Raw genomic sequence first — 15,738 nt, forward strand, 5'->3', positions numbered from 1 at the left:
GAATTTTTAGTTCGATTTGCGCTGTTTTTTAACCATGTCATCCCATCCCAGATGATATTTGCCTAATTTTGTTTTTCAACTCACACTAGTAAATCCAGTTCCACTTTGAATAATGAAATTTTCAATTCACACTAGTTTCTAGTGCGTGTTATATTTGGCCATGTTTACTCCTGTAAAAGTTGGAAGGATTTCAAAAATTTTCCTTGCCTGGTTTTTTGCGGGAGAAAAAAACTTGCAATATCGCCATATCTAGACAATTATGTGCTTTGTATCTAGTTTAAATTTATTAAAGAGGGGATTACTTGTGCACTCTTATATAAATGTTTCTTCTGAATACCAACTGATCATCTAACGAGTTCAGTGGAAAGATTCAAAACAATATTTGCATCACTATTTGGGTAGACAAGTTATCTGTTTCAAAGCAAACCCTTGAAGTCCTTCAAATTATATGAAATGTCATTCAACTTTGATTTTTTGAAATTTACCTGTTGAAACAATAGTAGTTAAGAATGCACCCTCTTCAGTATATATTAGTTCTTGGAAGTCCACCAGCACACTGAACACAACAAGAAAAATTGAATGAAGTCCTTACCTCCATACCTATTCAATGTAGAAGCAGGAAGCCTGCGCATACATGAAGTGAAAAATTATTGCATGGAGATTATGGAAGTCCACCCAACACAATGAATGAAGTAGGCAAAATTGAATGAAGATATTGAATGAAGTCCTTGCCTCCACGCCTATTCAATTAAATTTAATTCCGAAACAGGCAGGGAACTTGGGCATATATGAAGTGAAAATTTATTGCTGGGAGACTGTGGAGGTATAGGGAATGTTGATAGTCTAGGTGCTAGTCCTAAATGGAAATTTCTAGTTGGTCCAAGGATGCCGAAGATTGAGCGCTTGGATTGGCTGGTGTGAAAAATGTTTTCCCACCACAAGCTCACAAAAAAAATGCCTATCGGCATAAATATTATTATAAAGTTTATTTTTTATATTATATATAGGTACATGGTCTAACTTATAGATGAAATAGACCTTTTCACTAGAATATGGTAAAACAATTTCAAGAAAGAATTTGATTTTTTGTTGTTTAGAATGATTTTTTGAATGCATAAATGGATTGAGTATCCTATAAACCCTTTGGGGCACTTGAGTTTTACATATTAGACAAGTTAAGCTCAAGTTTTTAAAAATATTTAGTAGTTTTTAGTTAAAATTAACGAAAAAAAATGTTGTGAAAAAGGTCATTTCATCTATAAGTTAGAATATATATATATATATATATATATATATATATATATATATATATATATATATATATATATATATATAATTCATTTAATTATGCCGAAGGCATTTTCTCTATGGGATTTCTATGTCACAACACTATTCATGCGAGCCAATCTGAGCAACCCATTTTAATCCTCCTCTGGCGGATAAAAAATGTACGCATGGAAAGGGTTTTGCTGTGGTCATTGTTTGGTTGATCACTAATGGCGAGAAACTTCCATGGTTTTTCATCTTCACTATCCATCTCATGGACCTCACGCGGCTCGGGCTATATGTGAGCATAATCTTTCATTGTGGTTTCTTGCGCTTCAATGGTGTCAGCTTGAGGACAAGAAATATGAAGGGAAATTCAAGGGTGAGTAGATGTTGGTTGTCTTGTTGGGTACTCAAGGGAATGAAAGTGTTTTCAAAGGCATGGAACTCAAATGCAGCTATAGTGCACTTCATGTCAAGGTACAACAAGTGAACCATGTGTGGCTTCTTGATGTAGATCAAGGAACTTTGAAATTTTAGGGGAAAACAGTAATAGATTTTGTAGTAACAGTGCCCAAAAACAAATTGCTAGGGATAAGGTGGCCAAACTCCACTGCAGCTAGTTGGGTGAACAGGAAGGTGGAAACCTACTTTCCAGACATCAACTTCAAAGGAATCTGTGTGGGTAGCAAGGTTCTTACTACTATTCCCAGTGCTGCCTTAGGTGTGTTGTCTACCATGAAGTTCTTGCAATCTACTTTGGTGGCAACCAATCTGGACAGGTAGATCAATGTTTCGAGTCATCATTTTTTTTACGTCATCTTATATTCCTTTCCACCCTCTCAGGCCTTCTTCAATGGGAGCCTTAAGTTGATTCTTGTGCTCATGTTGGATTTTCTATAGAAAACTGATTCTTTTCTCATGCTCAACATCTATCCTTGTTATGTGTACATGCAAAGCAATGGAGTGGTGGGATTGGAATATGCCCTTTTTCAGCCCCTCCCCACTAACAAAGAGGCAATGGATTCCAATAAAATGCTACATTACACAAATGTTTAATGCCATGATTGATGTTGCATACTTTGCCATGGCTGACTTGAATTTCAAAAACATTCCTATGGTTGTGTTTGAGACAGGATGGACCTTAAAGTGTGTCTAGAGTGAACCTCCTGCCATAGATGACAATGTTGACACTTATCACAGTAATCAAGTTAGCTATGTCCTCAATAACACAAGACTCCTAGGGATCTTGGCATGCTAGTCAATACATACATTTACGAATTATTCAACAAGGATATGAGATCAGGTCCTATTTATGAGCAGAATTGGGGACTCTATATGCCGATAAATATCTAGTGTACACATTACATTTAATATATGTTGGTACAATTATTGCCAATGACATTTCCATTCAGACTTGTTGAATATAAATGGAAGAGGTTGACCCTAAACTTGTTAGAGTTTCTTTGGATTGGGCATGCGGTCTTGGCCAAGTTGATTTCTCTTCTTTTTTGTAAGACCAACCCTACTACAATCCTAATAATGTTCAGTAGCATTCTTCCTATGCCTCTCATAGCTACTACCACAAGACATGCATGGAAATCATTTCTTGTGACTTTAACGTTATGGCTACCATAACCACTAATAACCTAAGTAAGTTGGCTTTTCCATTCATTGAAAATATAGTGCAGAACCTAGTGTTGTTCAGTAGAGAAACATTCCTGGTTAAGTCTGCTAGTCATATGCTCATGTTTGCACTAAGAGAAGCTAGGTGCTCTCTAAGTGAAAACAAAACTGATTATATATACAAGATTGATGATAAAAGAAAACTGATTAGATACACATACTGGATCTTTTAAGTGCAAAGAGGTTTGTATTGAAGTTTTTTTTTTCCTCGAGTTACTTAATAGTGGAAGATAGGAAAAATAAAATTGATAACATATATACACTGGATCTTTTATGCATGGAGAGATTTGTACTCAATTATTTAATTTCGTTGGGCATTTAATAAATCAAGGGCATATATAGGTTTCCACTCAATTATTTATTTTGATGCACTTGGACACTTAATAGATCCATGGTTCCTATGAAACTGTGTTAATAATTTCATTAGTTGAACATAGGTGGTTTTTAAGTATGCTATGGAGTTGTCCAATGAGTTCATTTCTTTAATTTATTTAACTTTGTGTGTAATGGTATATCTAAGTTTCCTTTTCCAAAATTTTCTTTCCTTTGAAGCAAAGTAAATGATCAGGAACGTAGGGAAATTGATTGTAGTTGTATTTCCAAGTTTTGGTGAGCGATGTTCATCAATTGTTTTGTTCGAGGCCATACAGGAGGAATGCGAGAAGATGCAACTAGAGGCATGATGTTTCCAAGCAGTAATTCTTAAGCGTGTCATAATTTATTCCTTGGGTTAATTATTTGTTAGCAACGGTTGTATATTTATAGGGAGAAAATGAGTTGTAGCAAGGAAAATCATTCTAAGAACAATGGGCATTACTAGGAGTTCAGAATAGAAAGAATAGAAAAATTAGTTGGGAAATTTTTTTTTTTCATTATTTATGAAGACAATAATTTGAAGCATACATTATGATAAGTTATTGGGAATCCTCGACATTGGGCATTACATTATGATAAACTCTCGTGAATCCTCGACATGGGGCATGTGCAATATTACTTAAGCCGTGGAAAAAAAAACAAAGTTTGTAGGAAGCATTATTATCCACCGCACCACATCACTAACTACAATTTTTTTTCAAATCAAAATTAATTTAAAATGTAAAAATCTTTTTTTCTTATATGGTTCATGGTTTGGTACAATGGAATACACTAGCGAAATTTGAGAGAATATCATTGATGCATGGGAAGCATAGGTAGTATGTGGAACAAACTATTTCAACATCTTAGATATTTTATATTCATATGGGTCTTTAAATATGTAAAAGAGGAAACCAAAACATTGCAGGGAACTATAAAACTATCATTATCAATCCATTGTTTTCCAAACTCATAATAGATATTACAAATAAAAAAATACATTTAATGAAAGAAAGAAAAATGACTAAAAACGTTGAAAGGAAAAGTTTTTGGTTACTAAAGCTCTCCATCACCTCACACTTGGGCACACAAGCGCACACACATAGAAAAGAATTATGACACTGAAGCTAAAGAAATATGGGGATTTTTTTTTTTAGGCTGAAAGAAACTTTCAATGCCTATAAAAGAATTATGACATTGAATTTAAAGAATTATGGGGGCTTTTTGTCAAGATCAAAGAAACTTTCATTGCCATCTTGAGGGAGAAACTACAATAGACATTGATTAAAATGGTGTTCCCAAATGGTTGGAAGGTAGTTGTAATAACTTGCCTATATGAACATGGAAAGAATAAAATTATAACCACTTAGGGTTTTTTTAAAGAGCTTCAATAATATTCTCTAAAGCATCCCTTTGCATTCCATATTATTCCCACTCCCTCCTATCGGTGTTCCTTTTCACCTCTCGGTGCAATTGCTAATTTATCACTATATTAGAATGAAATAATATAAGAATTTTTTAATTGTATCAAATTGAAGTAATATAAAAAAATGATTTTTTTCCTTTATTAAAATCTAATCACACAATTCTCAATAAAATCCCAATATTTATAAAAATGACCAATATCCCTACCACATACCACTATACAATATTGTTGTTATTATTATTATTATTATTATTATTATCCAATTTTAAGGTCATGACCAAGCCAAACACCTAATTGGTGTATAAGAGCCCCTTGTTTGTGGGACAATAAACCCACCTTCACACAATGATTTGATTGCTAAGTCTACGAAGGCATTCATACTCTACCCACCTCTGGTTTTTGAAACTATGACCTCATAGGAGGAAACACATGCTCTTAACCATTAGGCCCACTCAAGTTGTATTGAATATTAAATATTATAAAACATATTATATAAACCAAAGGTTCTACTTATTTAATATCAGATGACCTTGTCCCAAAATGCCATCAAGCATGCAGACCAGAATAGTGGAAAGACTTGGAAAGGGGAAAATAACAAAAAAATATTAGCATGCTATCACATTTAGCTTATAGAACTTGATGCCACGAAACCACCCTTTACCATTAAAGTGGTGAGTTGGTGTGGTTATGTTCGCCTCGGGTCATTGAGATGGAAAGGTGATGACCAATGTCGGTTGTCCATCCTATTGCATATCTACCAAATCGTTTTATCTGTTTTGTTACTATTGTACCTTCGTAGATAATTCTAGGTTAGGAATTATGTTAGAGAATCTAAGATATTTTGTTGGTTTTTAAAGTTTTTTGGATGACCAAATCTCTGAAGTGACTGAATAGGTGCGATTCTTATTTACTTATGAATAAATAGAAGGGTTGATTCTTCACCTCTAAACCTTAATTTAGCTTTGATTTAGATGTGCAAGGTTGAAACTTTAGAAACTATATGTTTGTTAAACATAAAAAAGAATTTCTAACCATCATATACAATGTATGAGTGTAAAATGATTTACAACCAAAAAATATATGTTTAAGAAAATTTAAGGGAAGTTGGCAATTTATTGATGTAGAGGAGTTAAATCAAACAAACAGTTTAATAAACTAATCTCGGTAATTGATTATAATTTCATGGGGGATTTTAGACAAATTTAAACTCAATATTATCTTACCCAGAACTCCCATAAACTTCAAAACATATGTAGATAAAACATAGTGAAAATAATAACAAAGAAAGACTTATAGGAACACGATTTGTTTTGAACTGAATCTAGAATATTTTTATTATTTCAATAATAACTTCAAAGGATACAAGTCTACTTAAAAGTCTATTACAATGGTTCAATGATTTCTATGTCTTATTTCTAAGTACTTATAGAAAAATACTACATCTGAGATCAGATTCCAAACTAAATAAATTTATAAAATAATATATGTTTTGAAAACACAAATATCTCTAAATATAGAGGAAAAAATAGGAAAATAAAATTGCTTAAGCTGTTTGGCACTAAATTCGAGGCTACTGTTGAAGACTAGGCCTAAAAAGATGTTGTTTTATTTTTTCGTTTTTCTGATTATGTGTCCACTTCTTCCTCTAGACCTGTCTAATGTTGCTCAAAGCTTCAAAATTACTCTAGTAAAACCTATTTGCTAATGCAATCAATGAGTAAACATATTTTCTCCTATCTTTCCTCATCTGGAATGGTAGCTTTGATTAACTTTATGTAAGTCTCATCGACTTCAGTGTACTTCTGAAAAGTGGGTTTGACTACAAACAAATGTTTGATTTCATGCTTAATCAACAAGTCAAAAGTCAAACGCTCAATGAAAGCCTTCCTTATAATAGTCCCTATGATATTGGTAAATTTTGCTTTGTCTGTGGCTATTGAATACAACCTTCATTGGTATTCTTCAATAGTAATCATCTTATCTCCAATTCCCCTTAAACCTAGTAGTCCCTTTTCATGCAACACATTAAACTTTCTGTGAAACTTTTGGAGGCTGGCTTCAAAATTGTGGCATTTTTTTTCAAGTTGCAACATTAAATTCCTTTTGATGTGAATCTTTCTAACCTCAAGAATTCTTTCAGTTCCGTCATCCATGTCACATTCTTCGAGCTCTTTTTTATTTTGAATTCAAAATCCTAACTAATGTTGTTGCATCTCCTGGATTTTTACCCAATTCTTTCTTAACTTATGCTATTAATTCCTTTGATTTTTCTAGTAATGTTTCTTGTTCAAACAGAATTTCAATTGATGGCCACAAATATGTCATGGAATCATCTATGTCTTGCCATATATTTTCTTTGCCCTGTGTAGGTGTTTGAGAAATTGATGATTTATTTTCCAAAGTGTTTATTCTTTGAGTCAACCTCTGACTCTTTTGATTTCTACCACATATGCATTGTCAATCTTAATTTTCTATTCTTGGAGGTTGTGAAGACATGCTTTCAATTTCTCAATTTCTTGTCCCCTTAATGATAAATCTCCCATGAACTTGGCTAGATTAGTTACTGGATCAATGGATTGTATCTCTTATACTATAGTAATTGTTGAAGTGGAAGCCCCTGCTGTTGAAATACATGTAATTGGAATTGCTTCTAAATGAATAATTTTTGTTTGAGTTTCTTGATGTTCTTTCTCCTTTAACAAAGTTTCTAATTCTGTCTCAATTTTTTTATATCTATGTATTCTATTAATTATAATTTTGAACATGTTCTCTTTTTCCTTCTCTAGTTCAACAATGTCTTTAGTCTAAGGATCTTCAGTAGTAAGAAGTTTTAATTGTTTTCTCAATACCTGAATGTTATCATTTTCCCTCTTAATCATTTCCTCAACAACTTTAACATTGCTGGGATCATACCCCAATTTAATTACTAGATCCTCCAAATATTTTATCTTAGTGTGCTTTGCTAGAGAAGAAATATTTTCCATCTTTAATTGGGACTGAATATTACTCAATGAAACCTGCAACTTATATTTTTCCATGGCTAAACTCGTTAAAGTTGAATAGATCATTTCCGCAGCTTGTTTATGTAAATCAATCTAGTCAATAGGATGGATCTCCTTTGAGTCAAAGGAAAATATTGATTTATTATAGTCTTCAGTATTCTTGGGAAATGGGATTTTAGGTTCAAGGAATTCCATTTGCATCATCCCTTTTTTAGTGTCAAAGGAAGAAAGTAATATGTGCTGAGAAGCTGAAGTTTATTTCCAGAATTCTGTATAAGTGGTAGCCTTCAATGCTTCATGTTTCCTTTTGATTTCCTCAGAACTAGAAAAAATGCTTGGTTCAGTCTGACCATGGACCAATTCACTTGGTTGGGATGTTTCCAATGGATCTTGAGAAGTTGAAGATGCTGGTGACCCTCTAAAAATTTCTTCAATTTGAGGAAAGGTACTAGCATGAGGTCCTGCCAAGACTAGTGTAGTCTTTGTGCTTTCTTCTGGAGAGGAGTCCTCAAGAGGATTCTTTTTCTTCTTCTTATACATCACAAACTCTATTCAATGGATTTATGTAACTGAAGGGGAAATCGTTTCCATTACTTTCTTGCATGTTTTTCTTGGGGAATTTGAGTCTTAGATGTTGTAGGAGTAAAAATCTGCTCTTCTGCTTCCTGCAATGCATTCTCTTTGCACTCCTCCTAATCCATATGCTGCTCAATTTGTAGTATAGGAGTATGAGCATAAGGAATAGTTTTATGTTCTACCCTTAGTGTGGAAATGATCCCCAAGGGATCATAAGACCAAGAAAAACTAAGTTTATATTTCATTTCCTTTAAGAGAAGATCTTCGTCCTTTGTTGTTGTTCTGGAATTACATATCAAAGGTCCAACTTGAGTTTTGATTTTAAATTGGGACTTTCTCTTAGCTGACACAAAGTGCAGCTCATTCATATTTATCATATGTCTGATGTATTCCAGTGCAAAAATTCTGATAGGTACAAACTTTGGTAACCTGTATGGAGGAAGCTCACAACTATACACTCTAATCTCTATATAGTTTTGGTATAGATATCAATCTCTTGTCTTTGTTTGTTCACTAAGATGAAGAATCCTTTTAATTTCAGAAGAAATTCTAAGGATTATATCACTATTAAGTAAATAGGAAACTGTATATAGAAATTGATTTGTGTAGTCGCTGAAAGAGAATTCATTTGTATTTTTCCTAACCAGTGAGGTCAAATGAATCACAGATTGTGGGTTTCCTTGTTCATCTAACTTTTGTAGTGGAATTGAAAACATGTCTCACTGATAGAACAAAAACAAATATACAAGGATTGATGCATGTGAAGGCCCCTTCTATAGAAAACTTCATGAACTGATCATGGATAGTATGTGCTAAGAACTCACTGCAATTGAAGATAATAGAAGGTTTCTCATCTTTAGAAAATACTGACAAAAACCCTAGGATTATGTCATCAACCCATTAGTCAGATTGATAACCAGAAAATAGGAAATTATTGAAATGATTTGTTTGGTCATCTCTGAAAACATTAAAGCTAGGTAAATTGGATTATTTCTAGGAAATTCAACATTTTCAGGTAGAAAAATCTCAAAACTCTTAGCTCGTTGAGGGAAGGTATGATTGTTTTATAGATCCATGAGGGATACTATAGAAAAAGGATGTGGTGGAGTTGAGGATTCAATCTGTAACATTTGAAAAATGGATTGAGATGTAACTGTAAACATAATGTCATTATTTTGTGGAACAACAACCCTTTGTTTGGGAATACGAATTGAGGTAGGAAAGAATCTCACAAGCTCAATTCATCAATGAGGTTAAGGAATTTTTGTTTCATCTAGTTATGTAACTCATACAAATAAAATTCACACTGTGTCTTGTAAATCTTGTACTCTTGGTCCATTAATGGCAAATGGTCCAGGTCTATCATAGGCGGGAGCCTGGGGTTTTCCTCAGTCATTCTGGATTTTCCATTCGAGCAAGACATTGGAAATAATACAAGGACATGAAATGATGGTTACCAAGTAATTGGTCGCCTTGTAGGTGTTGAATGTTGGGTTGTTCTACTAAGGTTGTACTGGATCTTAGTACACAACTTTCCTTAACATAATGTGTAAAAGGGATAAAGGCAAACTGTTGGTTTATTATATAAAGAGAGGAATTAACCATTTCTAAGATTTGATATGGGTGCGGGGTATTTATGGCGGCAATGACTACGACTGGGTAACGATTTTAAAATTATGAAATGGGAAATGGACATGCGACAACAACGAAGTGGATATGGCGGGAGCGAAAACTATCAAAATAGGCATGGGTGGTTTCGACAACGGTTGCTAGCAGATTTCAGGGGGGGGGGGGGGGGGTTAAAACTACCTCGGCAATCGACACATTGCAATAATGGTTTGACTTAAAACTGCTTTTTGGACCCCCCTTCCCCCCTGTGTTAAATGCGGAGAGGCGGGGGGGGGGGAATTTCTTTCTCCATCGTTGATCGGGCAAAGAAGATCGTGGAGGTCAGTTGTTTCGCCCACGATATCACAACACGACAAGGATGTCATTTCAATTTAAATATTTATTACAACTTTCTAACCGTGGTATAATTGTGATTAAACTAATTAAAAATAATTAATTAACTACCTAATGCAGAATTTAGTCTCGCGTGCATATTTTGATTTTTCTTAAGGATTTTTTTTGTTTTTTTAATCAATAATTTTCATTTTTTTTCAATTTCATTTTATATCCCTTTCTATTTTTTCTTTTTCTTTCTTTTTCATTTTTTTTGACATATAAATGTAAAATGCAGAATATTGTTACAACATTGGGTGCATCTAGGGACTGCGTTTCCCTGTGAGATGTAGAGAACATGTAGGTCCATGTGCCCTCTCCTTGGGTTATGGAGTCTTTGCTGTGAAAATCACACTTTCCATGAGAATGTATATAAAATCAGAAATGTATAAGCAATTATGGTTGTAACATTTTTCAGTACTGAATATAGTGCTTGAGATACTATCCATTGACAGGAAATGCATAATGCCTCCCTTCCATGTTCTGTAGAATGAAACTATTATTTCCTTTAAACTTGCAATGTTGAATGGCCCCAGCCAGAGATTATCAAACTTTCCATGTTTCCCTTTTTCTTCTCTTCGGGCATTCCATTTCAAAACCAAATCTCCTTCCCTAAAATCTCTTACTCTAGATTTCCTATCAAACAAACTTTTCATCTTGTTTTGATATTGACGAAGTTTGTACTGAACTTTCTCTTTATCTTCATTTAATTCGATAATTTGATTAATTCTTATAGAAAAATCATCAGGTTCTTCATTTGAGTTTTGTAAAAACTTCATGATAGGAAAAGCTAACTATGTAGGAGGAATAGCCTCAGTTCCATAGACAAGTTGAAAAGGGGATTTACCTATTTCTCTTTTGGGTGAAATTTTGTTGGCCCAAACTGCATACTTGAGATGATTGTCCAAGTTTCTCTTATGATTTTCAAGTACCTTTTTGATGAATTTTACCAAACTCTTATTAAATGACTCTGCCAATCCATTCCCTTGAGGATAACATGGAGTAGAATGATGCAATAAAATATGATATTTCTGGCAAAATTCTATCATTTTAACATTACTAAATGCATGTGCATTATTTGTGACTATCTGTTGAGGACATCCAAATCTAGATAAATATTTTCCTCAATAAATTTAATGATAACAACATATGTAGCATTTTTTTACTGCAATAGCTTCTACCCATTTTGTAAAATAATCTGTGGCAGTTAAGATCCATCTGTGCTGATTGGTGGATGTTGGATGTATCTCTCCAATGAAATCTAGTGCCCACTATAACAAGGGTGCGTGAACCAAAACTAGAACAAGGGGGAGTTCTGCTAATTTTTGTTTACTAGCAAAAATCTGACATGGAATGTAGCTTCTCACCTTTTCTCCAACCTGTGAAAACAACTTTGGCTAATAGAAAACCGCTCTCAAAACCTTGTGTTTTGTTGCTCTCCAAGCATAATGACCGCCACATATTCCTTCATGAAACAGATCTATAACTTGACATTTTGTTTCACACTTAGTCAGACATATAAGTAAGATGTTTAATGGATCTTTCCAATAAACGTTAGCATTGATAATACAATACTTCATAGCCTTTAATCTAAGAGTTCTGCATTGATTTTTGTGAAATTGGGAGGGCATTCAAAAACACGAAGAAAGTGTACAATATCAACATACCATTCAGATAACATAATTTTTTCCTCAATATGAAGTGGAAAAGGAGCTAAGTCTTTAGAAGAATAAGGTTCTTGTAGATTCTTCTCTCTTGAACTAGTAGAAGGTTCTTGTGGATTCTTCTCTCCTGATACCTTCATGATGGTGTTTATTCCCAGAACTTTACAATTAGATTCAGCCAATAACTTGGCTAAACCCTTTCCTTTTACCAGCTTAGTGGATTTGATGTCTAGATAAAATTCAAGAATTTTAGCTATCTGTATCCCTCTCCTACCATTTATATCAGGGTGCGTCAAAACAATTTTGGCAACATTGTTTGGGACATAGGCAGTAATAGGGAAATGAAGGACATAAGTTCTGAAATATTTTAGATCTTGTACAAGGGAATAGGATTGTTTTTCATTGATGTCATATTTTAGCTCTGCATCTCTCATTACAAGCAATTGGCTGGTCATCTTGGTTATCATTCTTTTTCTATAAAACAACAACGAAAGTGGTCTTAGAGGAAAAAGAGAAAATGCTAAAGGGTTTTGTATAATTAGGGATGGCTAGTACTGGGGCTTTAGAAATGGCATTTTTATTTGTGTAAATGCATATCTTGCCTGCACTATCCATTGAATCTCATGATATTTCTTCAACATGTCAGTAATATCTTTAATAATTTTAGCATAGTTTGGTATAAATCTCCTTAGAAAAAGCTTGAATTTCGCTTTTTTTATAGGGAGACCAATTACCTCAATAACTGAGATTCGTTTTGGATCAATTAACACTCCTTCTTTTGAGATGATTTGGCCAAGTAACTTCCTTCCTTTATGGGAAACAAAGATTATTTTGGTTGAGCGAGATTTCGAACTTTTTGCACATGTAAAAAAATTTTCTAAAGTGCTTTAAGTGCTTTTCATCAGAGTTTGAAAACACAGTTAGATCATCTAGATAAATAATAATAAACTTATTGATTTTACCAAGAAAAGATAAATCCATTTCTCTTTGAAATGTTGCTCCTGAATTGGTTAAGACAAATGGCATCCTAGCATACATGAATGTACATGAGGGAGTTGTGAATGTTGTTTTCTCTCTGTCTTCTGGACTTACCAAAATTTGGTTATATCTAGAGAAACCATCTAGCATGGAAATTCTATTAGAACCTAAAACTCTTTGCAGTAATTGATCCATTTTAGGCAATGGATAATTGTATTTTAAGGATGATTTGTTCAGATTCCTAAAATCCACACACAGTCTAATTTCACCATTCTTTTTTCTTACAGGAACTAAATTTGCAATCCACTCAGAAAATCTAAGAGGAACGATAATCTTAGCATCCAAAAATTTCTTTAGTTCTTTTTCTATGGTCGGAAGCATAATTGGATTAATTATTCTTAATTTGTATTGGAATGGTTTGGCTTCTGGTTTTAAAGGAATCTTATGCTCAATAAGATTTCTATCATAAGTTTTGAGCTCATCGTAGGAATATACAAATACATATTTATAATTATTTAATAGATTGATATACTTGTCTTTTATATCCTTGGGTAAGGATTTCGAAATTTTCACATTCTTAATTTCTTCATCGATTCCAATGTTACAGTCTTCTACATCCTCTTGTGGTGTGTTTAATAACGAAGTTTCTAAAACATAATTATGATCAAAAATCCTTTCAAGAGGGAATAAACCCTTGGGAATGAATTTTTTTAACAATTGGAGGTTATTATGATCAACTCTTTTGTTATTCAATTGTGAGGATTCATTTTCATGAGTTGATTTATGATCAATAATTTGTTCTTTCTCAATTTTCAAAGCTGAAAAATCATCATTTTCCTGCAGGAAAATCTTCATTTTTCATCACCTTCAAACACTCTCCAGTGTTTAAGATTATCAGAGATTGAAGGCCTATATTTTAACTGAATGTGATATTGGAGTTGCATTGGATCAGGAGTTTTAAAGGAGCTTGTAGAAACTACTAGAGAGTCTACACAAATGTTCTCATCTCTTGGGATTGTTGTGATGTTAAAAGCTTGTAAATAGTTTTCTACAGAATCCCATACCTCATTTAACTAAGTTCTAAGCCTATGATGTTTTACTTGGCATAAATTTCTTAGTTGTTGGACAATTAATTCTGAGTCACTCAAAACACTTAAGTTTTGAACTTTCAGACATTTAACGACCTCAAGGCCTAGAATTAGGGCTTCATATTCTGCTACATTATTAGTAACATCGAAGTCTAACTTAAAGGATTGGGTTATGTTTTCTTTATCTGGAGAAATTAATAGAATTCTTGCTCCAACCCCATCTTTAGAAAAAGCCCCATCAAAGTATAACTTCAACACGCCAATTTTTATACATTTAGGTTTGTTCAAAATATGTTCAATGCTAAGATAGGAATTTTCAAGATCATTAGATGACAATGTGAAGCATCCAAAACCTTGATCAATAGCATAAATCAGATGGTTTATTGCTTGATCATCCCTACAAATGTTGTTAATGAATCTTACCTCTCTGTATAACCTAAGATGTTCACCCCCATATACAGGGATAGTAGCATAGGACATGTGCATCTACATATTTCTCTGTAATTTGGCACAACATGATATTGATAACAACATTCCAAATTTGGGAGGGATATCTGTGACTACAATGTCTAGTACTACAAATTTTATAGGGATTTGTGCTAAAGTTACAACTAGGTCTTTAATCAGTCCAAGACAAGGAACCTTCTTGGAGTCAAAGGTGTACAAATCATGGTAAGGCCAAGTAATTTGTAATTGCAATTGATCCATGATTAATTTGGGCATCAAATTGGAGGCCCCAAAGTCTAACATACATCTATATAGAATAAAATCATGAACTTTGAGAGTGACATAACATGGAGGAACGTTCTCATCAATCATGTGAGGACTAGGACAAAAAACCACTAATGGTTTTTCATCCTGTAAACTGTTCACGTCCCTGTCAGCATCTATTCTCGATGATTATATCCACTTTGATACTTGGTTTTTGTATCTTGGGTTTTTGGAGAGTTCAGATAGTGGAAAAGGGATTTTGATTCTCTCTAAATCTTTTTCTACATTGAAAATTGTTGGAACATTTTTTTCAAAAGTATTATGTTCATTGGGTTGAGTTAATGGTTGAATTACAGTTGTTTGGGTTTCAATAGTTTTTACTGGAGGCTCATTAATTGTAACATTCTTGGCTGGCCTACGAGGGCTTGGTCTAGGCCTCAAATCATACCTTCTATTTAATTAAGCTATTAGAAACTCTGAGAAGGATTGATATTTAGAAACCTATGAAGTTTCTTGATTTTGAGTTAAAGCTTGATCCTTAGAAACTAGAATTATAGCATTCTGCTATGATTGATTATCGAAATAATTTATGTCATTAGTAACTAATGGTATAGTTTCTTCGGGTTCTTGATCACCAATCATCAATGGTTGTTGAATTTTTTGATCAGGATTGGGTCTTTGTAATATCTGGGGTTGGAAAGGTATTTTGTATTGATCCTGAGTTCTATTTGATGCTTGTTGAACACTTCTAGGTTATGTTTCAATCTTTAAAATCCGATTTGAAATATTTCTAAGTAAGGAAGTGATTTCATCAATTTTGTGATCCTCAGTTTTTCTTTTAGAAGAAGAACCTCCTTCTTCCCTAGATTTCATTTTTCGTTTAGCTTTTCTAGCCTTTTCTTTGAGTTTTGTAGAGGTTGATCTATTTTCCTCAACCTCAATAGCATTAGTCTACATGTCTGCTAGTGTTACAGATGTTCCTTCTC

The 15,738-nt window shown here is 33.5% G+C and overlaps 1 pseudogene; it reads left to right on the forward strand.

The window, feature by feature from the left end:
- The first annotated feature begins 1,707 nt into the window (after nucleotides 1–1,707).
- On the forward strand, nucleotides 1,708–3,125 carry LOC149240248 (glucan endo-1,3-beta-glucosidase 3 pseudogene; annotated as a pseudogene).
- The last annotated feature ends 12,613 nt before the right edge of the window (nucleotides 3,126–15,738 follow it).

This window comes from Pinus tabuliformis, chromosome 8 (genome assembly GCF_031772625.1).
Source record: "Pinus tabuliformis cultivar Carrire ecotype Pingquan chromosome 8, CPIR1, whole genome shotgun sequence".
Classification (NCBI taxonomy): domain Eukaryota; kingdom Viridiplantae; phylum Streptophyta; class Pinopsida; order Pinales; family Pinaceae; genus Pinus; species Pinus tabuliformis.